At 48.7% G+C, this 13,676-nt stretch overlaps 1 long non-coding RNA gene across 1 annotated transcript; it reads right to left on the minus strand.

Moving 5' to 3' along the window:
* Window positions 1-751: 751 nt before the first annotated feature.
* On the minus strand, window positions 752-12,767 carry LOC130030764 (uncharacterized). The gene is made up of 3 exons (XR_008793474.1): window positions 12,640-12,767; window positions 11,761-11,856; window positions 752-808 (listed from the first exon to the last, which is right to left on the minus strand). It is a non-coding gene; the product is annotated as an uncharacterized LOC130030764 (long non-coding RNA).
* Between the last annotated feature and the right edge of the window lie 909 nt (window positions 12,768-13,676).

Below are 13,676 nucleotides of genomic sequence, written 5' to 3' on the forward strand. Positions count from 1 at the left end.
GGATGAGAATCTGGGGCTCTCTGGGCCTGGTTCCCACCCCTTGACTTTCATTCCTTCCACCCAAGTCTAATCAACAAAGAGAAGCAGCGGCCAACAGGGAGTCAACTGGGCCTGTCTTACAGATCTCACTTCACATGGCTCTGGGCCCAGAAGAGGTACCCAGAGCTAAATAACAATGGCCCTCCAAGCAAGGTGCCACACTACTCTTTATAACAGTGTTCCATTTCTTTGGAAAAAAGAGAAAAAGACCCCTGCAGTGCCCTCTGGCATGCCTTCTGGTTCCCTTTTGACCCTTCACTCCTTCCAGGAGAAAGGTCAGGTTGCCTCCACCTTCCCTAAGAGCTGCCATGACTCAGGACAGATCAGAGGCTCAGTGAGCGACTGTCCAACGGGCCAAGGTGTGTCAACAGTGATACACATGGAACTGCGGTGGGCCAGTGCCCCGTGTGGGAAGTTCTGACTGCAGGGAGGGACCTGGTCTGGCCAAAAATGGAGGAATGAGGTGACTGGGAGTGAGGGATGCCAATCTACTCCCAAGTAACATGAGAATGACACCCCGTGTTCCCATCCTCTGCTGCCACCTATGACCCCCACTCAGCACCAAGCACGACTGGAGACTCGGTCTCAGTACAGAACCAAGCAGGGAAAGTCCAGGCTGTCCCCACAAAACCCTGTCAGGCAGGCTTCCATTAACAAGATGGGTCTCAGTCTCCCCTGCCTCACCAGCTCCCTTTGGACAAAAAGAATTGATCTGCCTATGCTCCAAAATTATCTTTGGCAATGGATGAAGGTCTTGTAGGATATGTAACTGAAAAAAAAAAAAAAAGCAGGTCATCAATGAATTCCTTCGCTTGTTTGGAGGGGTCCCAAGTGGGCCCAGAGAGTCTCGACCAACCAGGAGGCTCATGCTGAACCCAAAGGTGCACTGCTGAGAACAGTGGGTGCTGGACCCCCACACATTCTCCAAGCCCACCAGGAGTGATCCCTACAGACCCCCGGCCCCCACATGGTCCCTGACCCGCCAGGAGTAATCCCTACAGATTCCTAGCCCCCCGCGTGGTCCCCACCCCACCAGGAGTGATCCCCTAAAGACTCCCAGCCCCCCACATGGTCTCTGCCTCACTAGGAGTGATCCCTACAGACCCCCAGCACCCCGCACAGTCATGGAGCCCATCAGGAGTGATCCCTGAGTGCAGAGCCAGGAGCGAGCCCAGAGCACTGCTTGGTGTCCCCCCACTCCCACCCCCGCCAAAAAAAATCTATAAATGTGCAGCCTAGGAGTTTCAGAACACCCAACACCTGAAGGTAACATTTATAGACCATCTGCAGCAGAGGAAATAAATGCCAGACAGTTCTCCAAAGTAATGCACCAATATAGACCCCATCAGCAACACACAAATGCTCCACAAATTTGCCATTCTGGTAAACTGAAGGAATATCTCACCATAGTTTGGTTTTGGTTTGGAGGCCACACAACCTGCCTGCATTCAGAGATCACTTCTGGTGGGGCATAGGGGACCACATGAGGTGCCGGGATGGAACCAGGGTCAGTTGCATGCAAAGCAATACCTTGCCTGCTCTGCACTCTCTGGCCCCTCTCACCCGGGCTTTAATAACAGTTCCCCTCTGATACAGTCAGACTGCACAACTTTACATCAGCAAATAATCTCCGGGTTAATGATGATCCATATACATTGTGGTGGTCCCGAGACCCTAGGCGTGCAGAAGGCTGTGTGATCACATAGATGACACCACAGAATAATGCACCCTTTGAGTAGAGATAGCACCCTTTGGTTAAGCCATGTAGAGCTGGGTACATATGTTTAGTGTTACATCTTTCATCAAACCCCTGTCCACTTCTTTTGGTCACCCAAACAACTGGTTTGTGTCTTTTTCTTCTGCATTTTGTTTTTGAACCACACCTGGTGACACTCAGGAGTTACTCCTGCCTCTGCATTCAGGAATCACTCCTCATGGGCTCAGGGGATCAAATAGGATGCCGGGGATTGAAGTCAGGTCTGTTAGCAAGCGCCCTACCCTCCACACATACACACACACTCTCTCTGTCCCCATGTTGTTTTTTTCTTAATTTATTATATTTAGACAAGGGTTTCCTTGTGCAGTTACATTTATTGAAAACAACTTTCAACCTGCGGTGGCTTAGGGTTTTCAGCTCAGTAACGCTGTTACATAAAAAGACGATTCTAAATCTCTATTGTTCAGTTTTTAAAAAATATTTTTCATTTTAAATAATGCAATTTGCTGCTAGTTGGATGAATCTGGAGAGTATCATCACACTGAGTGAAACTAGTCATAAAAAAGAGGGACAGACTAAGAATGTTCTCTCTCATATGTAGGATATAAAGAAACATAGTCAGAGTTATTAAATACCCAAAGGCAACCGAAACTGAAAACTGGTGTTTTTTTTTTTCTTTTTGGGTCACACCCGGTGATGAACAGGGGTTATTCCTGGCTCATTCCTGGCTCATGCACTCAGGAATTACTCCTGGTGGTGCTCAGGGGACCATATGGGATGCTGGGAATCGAACCAGGGTTGGAGGCGTGCAAGGCAAACACCCTACCCGCTGTGCTATCACTCCAGTCCCTGAAAACTGGTCTTTAGTTGGGAGATACCATAGGAGAGGGGTGGGGGGAGAGGGGTTAGGATAAGGGGCTATACTGGGACAATGGTGGGAAGAAGTGGACATTCTGCAACCAGTACCCGCGGGGCAAGTGCATCAGCAGCCTGATACCTTCAGGCTTCCTGACACCCCAAAATTGCTGCTGTGCCTTTGGCCAGACCCCAACAACTTGGGAACAAGTTTACCAAGAAATTACGGCCAAAAGTTAGGTACATGGGAGTCACACCCACAAACCACCTCCGGCTCAGCTATGCAAGTTCACTCAGAGTTGGGATGGTTACCTCCCCCACTTCCCAATACACATAGAAGAACTGGCAGTCACCCCCATGAACCAACTCCAGTGCCACCCTGTAAGCTCTACTATTGGCCTTGCCTCAGAGACCCCTAAATAAATCTCGAAAGAGATCAAAAGCCGCAGTTAAGCTCAGACCCATACATGGCTGGACAGTCTGGAGTAAACTGGAGAAAAATTCATTTTCATGGAGGATAAATAATGTAAAAAATAATGGACCCTTTGGGGCTAGAGCAATAGTACAATAGGGAGGGTGTTTGCCTTCCACGTGGCTGACCTGGGTTTGATTCTTGGCAATCTATAGGGTATAGAGCCCTGAGCCCTGCCATGAGTGATCCCTGGGTATAGAGCCAGGAGTAAACCCTGAGCAACAAAAAAGCAAAACAGAACCGAATAAATAGTGAATAGCCTCTCAATTATGGGCTGGAGAGATAGCACAGGAGGTAGGGCATTTGCCTTGCACGTGGCTGACCCGGGTTCGATTCCTCCGCCCCTCTTGGAGAGTGCGGTAAGATGCCAAGCGTATCTCACCCACACGGCAAAACCTGGCAAGCTACCTGTGATGTATTCGATATGCCAAAAACAGTAACAACAAGTCTCACAATTTGTTGTGAGACGTTACTGGTGCTTCTCGAGCAAATCTATGAACAATGGGAGGACAGTACTACAGTGCTATTGTTCAGTTGATGATTTAGGATCAATCTTTTCCTTTGTAGTTAATGGATTTGTGTTCTGTTTAAAAATATTTGCCTATGTAAAGATCTTGAGAAATATATATATATACTGTAAATATATAAATATATATACACACTTTTTTTACACTTTTTTTTCATTTTTTATGATTTTATTTATTGAATCACCGTGAGAGCAGTTACAAAGCTTTCGGGTTTAAGTCTCGGTCATACAATGAAACACCCATCCCTTCACCAGTGCCCATTCTCCACACCCAAAACCCCCAGTATACTCCCATCCCACATCCTCCCCCTATATGTGGGGCAGATGATTTCCACATTACTCTCTCTCTACTTTGATTACATTCAATATTTTGACACCAGACCCACCATTATTATTTGGGATTTTACCCCAACACTGGAGCGATAGCACAGCGGGTAGGGCGTCTGCCTTGCACGCAGCCAACATGGCCGACCCGAGTTCGATTCCTCCGCCCCTCTCGGAGAGCCCGGCAAGCTACCGAGAGTATCTCACCCGCACGGCAGAGCCTGGCAAGCTCCCCGTGATGAATTCGATATGCCAGACACAGTAACAACAAAGTCTCCAATGGAGACGTTAATGGGCCCGCTCGAGCAAATCGATGATCAACGGGAGGGCCTTTACTTTACTTTACCCCAACACTCAGAACGGCCGAAAAGGGAACAGTAGACAATTTGTTTTCTATTGCTGGTTATGAATAACATATGATGTCGCGTGTCTATAGTAGTGACCACGTGATTTTAAAATTCCAAAATTTTTTATTTCTTAAAATATTATTTATTTAAAAATGGTCTGAAACACTTATAAATAAGATTGAAGTGTTAAGTCATTTTTATTGAGGTACTGGGATTTACAATTATATATTTCATGAGCACATAAATATAGTACAACGGAATTTTTATATAATTTATTTACTTATATTTTTGAATTCTTTTTTAAAAATTGAATCATAGTGACATACACAGTTACAAAGTTCTTCACTATTGGATTTCAGCCATATAATGTTCCAACACCCATCCTTTCACCTTTCAACATTTCCCACCATCAATGTCACCAGTTTTCCTACATCTGCCCCCGGCCTGTCTCTATGTCAGGCACTTTTCTTGTCTCCTCTCTCTCTTTCTCTCTTTCTTTCTCTCTATCTCTCTTTCTGTCCTTTTGGGCATAGTTATTTGCAATATAGATACTGAAAGGTTATTGTGTATGTTCCTTTACCTACTTTCAACTGATAAAATTCCGAAATTTTAACAATTAAATCTGGAGGGATTTCTGCCAAAACCTGCTGGGTTCCGAGATTTGTTCCTGAGTCTCTTGGATTATGGACATTAAGCAGCTTGATCAGGAGCCAGAAAGGCCGTTAGTGGGCGGCAAATCGAGGTCTCATTGGGATGGGGAAGAAAGAGCCGGCTCCACTCACATCCCCCGTGAGGCCACGCGTGTCTCATCACTGAGGGCCCAAACCTGACTGTCCAATGGCCTCTGGAGGATGGCGGCCACCAAGCCGCCCATAGGGAGCAGGCGGAACAACAGCACCCTTTCCCCCCTGGGTCGGGCCGTTGACAGTAACCTATTGCATGGCCCAGACGCCATGCACGCCATGCACGTTTCTGCCTAAAACCGCTGGGTTTCAAGATTTGTTTGAGTCTCTGGGATCATGGCCATTAAGCAGCTTGATCAGGAGCCAGAGAGGCCATTCGTGGACGGCAACTCGGGGTCTCGTTGGGATGGGGAGGAAAGGGCTGGCTCCACTCCTATCCCGTAAGGCCACGTGTGTCTCATCACTGCAGGCCCAAACCTGACTGTCCAGTGACCTCTGGCGGCCACCGAGCCACCAAGGGGGAGCAGGGGGATGGACAACATCCTTTCCCCCCTGGGGTGGCCCGGCGACAGTAACCTACTCGCGGTCCAGATGCCAAAAGCCACTGGGTTTCGAGATTTGTTTCTGAGTCTCTGGGAACATGGCCGTTAAGCAGTTCAAGCAGGAACAAGAGAGGCCATGCCTCCAATTATATAGCTGAGCCGGAGGTGGTTTGTGGGTGTGTCTCCCACATACCTAACTTTTGGCCTTTTACCTTCTTGGTAAACTTTGCCCCAAGTTTTTAGGGTCTGGCCAAAGGCACAGCAGCAATTTTGGGGTATCTGGAAGTCTGAAGGCGCCATCAGGCTGCTGATGCACTCGCCTCACTGGCACAGACTGACCTGCTGGTGGCACCATATCCCCATTTTTTTACACTTTTTTGTTTTGTGTTTGTTATACATTTTTGGGCATCTGAGGACACACCTGTTGGTGTTTAGGGGATACTCCTTACTCTGTGCTCAGAAGTCACTCCTGATGTTGCTCCCGTAGATCATGTGCAGTGCTGGGGACTAAACCAGAGTTTGCTACATGCTAGGCAAATGCCTTGCTCTCTGCTGTCTATCTGACCCTTTTGTTTTGTTCTTTCACATAAGTTTGGGGGTCAGTCTGCCAATTTCAAAAAGAAATTTTATTTTACTTTTTGGTGTTAGGGACCAAGTCCAGGGCCTCACACATGCCATTCATGTGCTCTACTATGCATTCCTGCTGCTTGGTGTGAGTCAGGATTGTTTGGGATCTATACATCACTGTGGAGAGTGCACTGGTGAGTTCTGAACAGAATGCATGAGCCATGGGATTGACTCTCTGCCTGAATGGAGATAGCACAGAGCAATGAGACACATAAGCAGGAGTAGGCAGGTCCTTGGTGTTGTGGCACCAGAACTGAGGTCAGCTTAGCAAATCCAGGCCTCATAGAGGGCAAGGATGGGACGCATACCCTCGCTGAGAAGCCAGGTGGAGGAGAATTCTTCCCCACTTCAGGGAGCAGTCAGAAATCTAGAAGACAGGGGACTGGAGCAATAAGTACAGTGAGTAGAGAGCTAGGCTTGTATGCAGCCGACCCAGGTTTGATACCCGACATCCCATATGGTTCCCCGAGCACCACCAGTATTAATTCCTGAGTGTAGAGCCAGAAGTAACCCCTGAGCATCGCTGTGCTGGGTGTGACCCCCAAACAAAACAAACAACGAAAAAAACCCAGAAAAAGATATGTAGATGACAGTTAGTGTTGGTTTCCCTTTCCCAACTCTAGGAAAATGCTGCTGGTTCTGGTTAAGGAGCAGAGCAGAGCGCTGTGGGACCTCAGAGCCACGCTTTATCAGATGCTCCCGGCTGGCTTCCACACCACATTCTTCCCCTCTGCAGCCTCTCATGGCGCCACCCTGATCTCAAAGGCCGGTTTCTCAGAGATCAGCTTTCTGGTCCTCAATGTTTGCCGCTTCCTCGAATCAGCTGGACTGCCTACCCATACCTGACTTCACAAGAGGCTTTCCAGCGCTCCTACGGGAGGAGAGGACCCCATCCTAGGATCGGACCTTTAGAGCATCTCTAGCCAAGACCAGCTGACACTTCCAGGTATCTCCTCGCAGAACTGGGGCTCACAGGCTCTCCGCACCATGGTCCTGTGAATACTTCCAACATGTCAGCTTGTGAGCACCTGACTCCCACCTGTCCCTGGGTGGCAGTCATCTTTCCCTGCTCAGAACATGCCGGGAAAACCAGGAGTGATGCATACCCTGCCTTCTGCTTATGCCTTGAGACATGTCTTTCTGTTCTAAAAAGCCCTGGAAACCCATCTACCTTCCCCCGTCATCACTACAGATCATCAGACCACAGACACAGCTGGTTAATGACCTTCCTGTACACAACAGTCTGATGGAGGGGAAATCAGGCCACACCCAGCTGTGTGTAGGGCTATTTGTGGCTGTGTGTCAGGGTTCACTATTGGTGATGTCTGGGGACAATATGTATTTCTATGGACCAAACTGGGGTTGGCTGCGTGCAAGCTGTATTCTCTCTCCAGCCCTAAGCAGTGTCTCTTGTTACTATGATTATTCATCATTGCTGTTATTGCTTGGGCACACCTGGCAGAGCTCAGGGTTTACTCCTGACTCTGCACTCAGGGATCACTCTTGGGGTGGTAGAGGGACCTTATGGGATGCCACAGATCAAACCCAGGTCAGCCATATGCAAAGCAAATGCCCTACCCACTGTATAAGCGCTCCAGGCCCATAAGCTGTCTTTTTTTCCCTTTCGTTCTTTCTTTTCCTTTTTCTTTCTTTCTTTCTTTTTTCTTTTTGGGCCACACCCAGCAATGCACAAGGGTTACTCCTGGCTCTGTACTCAGGAATTACTCCTGGTGGTGCGTGGGGGACCATATGGGATGCTGGGAATCGAACCCGGGTCAGCCGCGTGCAAGGCAAACGCTCTACCCACTGTGCTATTGCTCCAGCCCCTTGAGCTGTCTTTTAAAACGCAACTAATAGCTGTGAGAAAGGGGAGACCCAGCCCACTGCAAGCACGCAGAGTTGGGAGGATACGGAGCATTGGGAAATCCATTCTTGCCCGTGGAAACACAAAATGGAGCAGCCTCTCTGGAGCAGTCTGGGATTGTCTCACTGCCTAGCCCAGCCACTCTGCTCCGTGGTTTCCCCAAAGGAGCCAAAACTCCAAATGGTACAAAACGAGGACTGGGGGCAGTCAAGGTGCCCTTCAGTAAGCAAAAGGAAAGTGGGAAACATGGTGCATTTGCAAAGGCTCCAACCACGCAGCCTGTGAGGCTGGCCCCTGGGTCAAGGCTGGGGTAAGGGCCATCCTTTTGGATCCGTGCCATCAAGTCCTTATCTACAGTCACAGACGCAGCAATCATGGACGCTGGTGGAGGGGCGGGCTGGGGGAAAGGGGTGTCGGTATAGGCCCATCCTTTGTGATCAGTGCTTGGGGCTGACAGTGGGGGAGACTGTGATGGTGGGGTGGGAGGAAATGAGAAGTCTGCAAACCTGACCCTCCGTCTTGCTGCTTTAACCTACACCGGTTCACACAATGCGAGGCACTCCCTAATTCGAACATTTCAAGTCCCTGGCCGTCCCAAAGCCCTGAGAGCACTGCATGCTCTGGTCATCTCAGACCCTGAGTTTTGGGTGCCCAGCACATTCTAGAGCTCCTGATCTAGGGATCAGCCAGTCTAGACCATTTCCGACTGCCTGTTCTTGCTCCATGGGGTCCAGCTTCCTCAGTAAAGACACAGAAATGAGGATGTGTTTGAAATTAAATGAGATGAATACTACATATGAAACATAAAGGATTCATTTCAGACTTACTGAGCATCTGCTATGTCACAGACACAGAGCAGAGTCCACACTCAGCTCCAGCTAAAGCCCTGCTGAGCAGTGAGCAGGCACAAAGGAGGCCAGCTCAGGAGATCACGCAAATGTCACAGAGGAAACTCAGCAGAGGAGGATGGTGTGGGGTGGGTCCACAAGGGCAGTGCTCACGGAGACCTGATGCAGGGAAGCAAGAGGAGCCTTGGCTGACCATTCAGAACCAAAGGCAGTTATTCTGGAGTGAAGGCTGGTTTTCCGGTTGCTCAGTTAGGAGAGAAAGACTCAGAATTTCCATTGATTGTGTCTTGGAGATTAAACAATGCTGGCCACAGTCCTTGCTCTCTCTGCAAGAACAACACAGGAAGAGTCATACTCTCTCTTGCCTGTCTTGTCTGTCTGAAGAGTGAAGGAACAGCAAAGAAAGGGCAACAGTGCCAGCTGGTGCCAGGACAGAGAATAAGTCAGCCTGCGCCCCTGCCACGGGGCAATGATGGCTTGCCCAGGGCCTATGTTTACTATGTGGGGCTCTCGCTAGGAGGGTCCTGCTCCCTGCTGTCCCTGCACCCTGCGGGCCAGTTCCAGGTTACCTGATTCTGTGGATGTGTAAAAACAAGCCAGGGAGGACTTTGATCGCATGAACTGCACCTAGAGGGACTGGCAAAGAGGCAACTAAGGGAAAGAAAAGGCGCATGCAAGAAACGAAGAGTCATTGGACCATCACTATGGTCACAGGTGTGACCACAGGCCTTTGGGAAATCAGACTGCAGGCTGACTGCAGCCAGTAGAGGGATCTGTGGGGACCTGAGGCAAGAGTTTGTGCTGGCAGGATGCTGAGAAGAGGAGGGCTGAGCAGTGGCATGGCAGGACCAGACCCTCCCTGGAGAGCTCGGGTTTTATTCTGAGAGTCACGGGAAAGTGAGCAAGCATAAGTTGGGTGAGAAAAGGGACTTCAGGAGTAAGGCGGCAGTGGGGGAAGGAGGATCTCAGGGCCACTCGGTCACTCGGTTGAAGTTGGGAGGGGCGTAGGCAAACTAAAGAGCATGTCTCTAGTTTGTTTGGTTTTGTTCTGAGGCTCAGTCCTGGCTCTGTGTTCAGGGGTCACTCCTGCAGGGCTCTGGGGACCATATGGGGCTTTGGGGATTGAACCCAGGCCAGTCACATGAAAGGCAAGGTTCCTACCTGCTGTACTCTCAGCTCTCCAGCCCTTCAGGAATACTTTCTAGGAAGAGAAGCTAAAAGTTGCAATAGGGGGGTTTGGAGCATTAGCATAGTGTGTAGGGCATTTGCCTTGCATGTGACCTACCAGGGTTCGATTCCCAGCATCCCATATGGTCCCCTGAGCACCGCCAGGAGTAATTCCTGAGTGCAAAGCCAGGAGAAACCCCTGAGCACTGCCAGGTGTGACCCAAGAAGAAAAAAAAAGTTGCAATAGATTAAAGAAGTAAAGTAAAGAGCGGAGCGATAGCACAGCGGGTAGGGCGTCTGCCTTGCACGCAGCCAACATGGCTGACCCGAGTTCGATTCCTCCGCCCCTCTCGGAGAGCCCAGCAAGCTACCGAGAGTATTCGATATGCCAGACACAGTAACAACAAAGTCTCCAATGGAGACGTTACTGGGCCCGCTCGAGATTAAAGAAAATCAAAGCAAATTCCCAAGGTTTTTAATAAATAATAATAACCATTCTGGGCTGGAGTGATAGCAGGGCTGGAGCGATATCACAGCGGTAGGGCCTTACCTTGCACGCAGCCAACATGGCCGACCCTAGTTCGATTCCTCCGCCCCTCTAGGAGAGCCCGGCAAGCTACCGAGAGTATCGAGCCCGCACGGCAGAGCCTGGCAAGCTCCCCGTGATGTGTTCGATATGCCAAACACAGTAACAACAAAGTCTCCAATGGAGACGTTACTGGGCCCGCTCGAGCAAATCGATGATCAACGGGAGGGCCTTTACTTTACTCGAGCAAACCATTCTTTAGGGTTTTTGAGAGTGCATGTGTTAGTCATAGCTCTAAATTCTATCACACACACATGCACATACACACACTTCCCTAAGTACTACCACACACACACACACACACACACACACATTTCCCTAAGTACTATTACACACACACAGACTTCCCTAAGTATTATTAAACACACACACATACACACACACTTTCCTAAGCACTATTACACACACAGACTTCCCTAAGTATTATTACACATACACAAACACACAGACCAAACACACACACACACACACACACACACACACACACACACACACTTTGCATAAGATGTCAGCCTGGAAAATGCCAGCATCACCTCTTTCAAAGGCAGGGAAGGGAGGCACAGAGCAGCCCCATAAGGAGTATGAGTTACAGAGGAGGCTGGCAGGAATCAACCTGCTGCCCTTGCTCTGCCCTCTGTTGGCTACAAGATGGTGTGAAGCCCTGGGATTAGACTACCCCAGAAGCCCTGATGCACTCAGAACTGCCTGAGGGTGTCTTGTGGGGTCAGTGAGAGTAAGAGCATGGACAGGACAGTAGGAGCAGAGTGCTGGACAGGCGTAGAGAACCCCACTCTGCAGCTAAATCAGACTCACCATTGTCTGGGCCCCCCATCTCCGCTCCACCCCTCCCAGTAATACTGCTTGGGCATCTGAATATCTTTCTCCTCTGACGCCCCAACAGAGTCGATCTCCTCCACCCAAATTCCACTCAAGAGAAAGGCAGCTAAAATGTCTTCAAGGAAACTCTGGGACAGGGAGAACACTGATGTCCTTCCCCACTCTCTTGCAGGAACATGGAATAAAACAGCCACCACGGGTTGTCAAAATTTGGTTTTCTGAACAAAGTTCCAGCGAATGATTCTGTGCCGGAGATTCATTGGTGCCCATGCTGGGAGGGGGTGAGAGGGCACCACAGGCTGAGTCACAAGCACACACCCACTCACCGAGGCTTCCGACGTAGACAGCTGTCTCTGCAGCCCTGTTCTGGGAAGACTCTCCCGTGGACACAGGAGGTGCAGCTGCAGCTTCCCAAAGAGCATCTTCAGCAGAGCAGTTACACTGATGAGAATCCCGGACTCAGAGAAGTAAGCCAACGGCCAAGAAAACACGCCAACGAGACACCGGCTGGGGGCTGTATGCTCACAGAGAACACACAAAGAATTGGGAGGCTGCATTTCAACCAAACTCCAATGAATAACTAAAAATAGAGCACGGGCTTGCCCCTCATGCTTTTTTGTTTTTCTGACCTCTGAATTTAAGAAAATCTAGTCCATTTTAAGGAACATTTCTATTTGTTTTATGCTACCATGAACAATATTATAATACATACATTATTTCAGTAGGATAAAAGGTAAAGGTAAAGGCCCTCCCGTTGATCGTCGATTTGCTCGAGCGGGCCCAGTAACGTCTCCATTGGAGACTTTGTTGTTACTGTGTCTGGCATATTGAATACGTCACAGGTAGCTTGCCAGGCTCTGCCGTGTGGGCGAGATACTCTCGGTAGCTTGCCGGGCTCTCCTAGAGGGGCGGAGGAATTGAACTCAGGTCGGCTATGTTGGCTACGTATAAGGCGAACGCCCTACCCGCTGTGCTATCGCTCCAGCCCCTTCAGTAGGATAAATACCAAAATATAGAAGAAAAACTGCTTATTATGACTAAGTAATTGCCTTGAACTTAAAGTTTTGAAGCGATGAATCTCAATGAACAAACATAAGTGGCTTACATATTTTAGATCATGTAAAATAATACTTATGAATCATTATGCATCCCTTTTTAGCCTTTGGCTAAGAAATAGATCCAATCCAGGAACCAAGAAGTGTTACCTCTCGGAGCTGATTACTGCTCGTCACATGAAACTGTTCTCCTGCAGCAAAATGTGCTTCCCGTTCCAGTTCCTTGAGACGAGACTGCGAATGCAGAAAACATGAATAATCTCACTGCTACTTCTCACCATTCAGGATCACTTAATTTTCTCATCAAACAATTCCCAACAAAAGCTCTGGTCAAGTTTAAGAAAGCCTATAATTCATAAAAATAGACATTAAAATACATTTTAAAACTCATGGTAGAATACTCCCATAGAATCATTGCACCAAACTTAGGGAAGCTGACTTAAAGAAGAAAATATTAGGGTCAGAGTGATAGTGCAGAGGGTATATGCATTTGCCTTATGGTCTCCTGAACCCCTCTAGGCATGATCCCTCAGCAAAGAGCCAGGTGTAAGCCCAGAGCAATGCCAGGTGATGCCCCAAAACAAAAAATCAGTTTAAATATTAAAAAAGAAGAAAACATTGCAAATACCTCCCAAATAAGGAAAGGGAATAAAGAATTCTCCAGAAATATCACAACTAGAAAAAGACTGAATATCACCCCCAAAACCACGAAGTATCAGAGGTCTCCCAAGGCAGAAAAGCTAAGAGCAAACTGCATGACTGGCACGGAGAGGGCAGTTTCAGGGAGCACGAGCAGCCCCCTGGAAAAGCCATCACCTCACAGTCGGACAGCAGAGAAGGTCTCCGCGGGAAGAACCCAGCTCACACTCTGAAACAGCAGGGAAACAGTGCTGAGCACACCAGGGCATGGGCTGTGTTTAAATGCCTCTCACACCCTTGCCATTTGGGTCAAAAGAAAAGTAGGAGTCTAGGATTTAAATAATGAGTGCAAGTGAGATAAGATAGTACAGGGTAAGGTGCTTGCCTTACACACAGATGACCCCGGTTCAATCCCCAGCACCACACAAGCCCCACCAAGAGTGATCCCTGAGCTCAGGGGCAGGAATCAAAGAAAACAGGAGGTAGTTCTAAATCAACCAACTCTTGTAGACTGGCATTTGCATTGTACTTTTCATCCAATGGGAACC

The sequence above is a fragment of the Sorex fumeus genome, unplaced genomic scaffold (genome assembly GCF_029834395.1).
Source record: "Sorex fumeus unplaced genomic scaffold, SorFum_2.1 ptg000044l, whole genome shotgun sequence".
Classification (NCBI taxonomy): Eukaryota; Metazoa; Chordata; class Mammalia; order Eulipotyphla; family Soricidae; genus Sorex; species Sorex fumeus.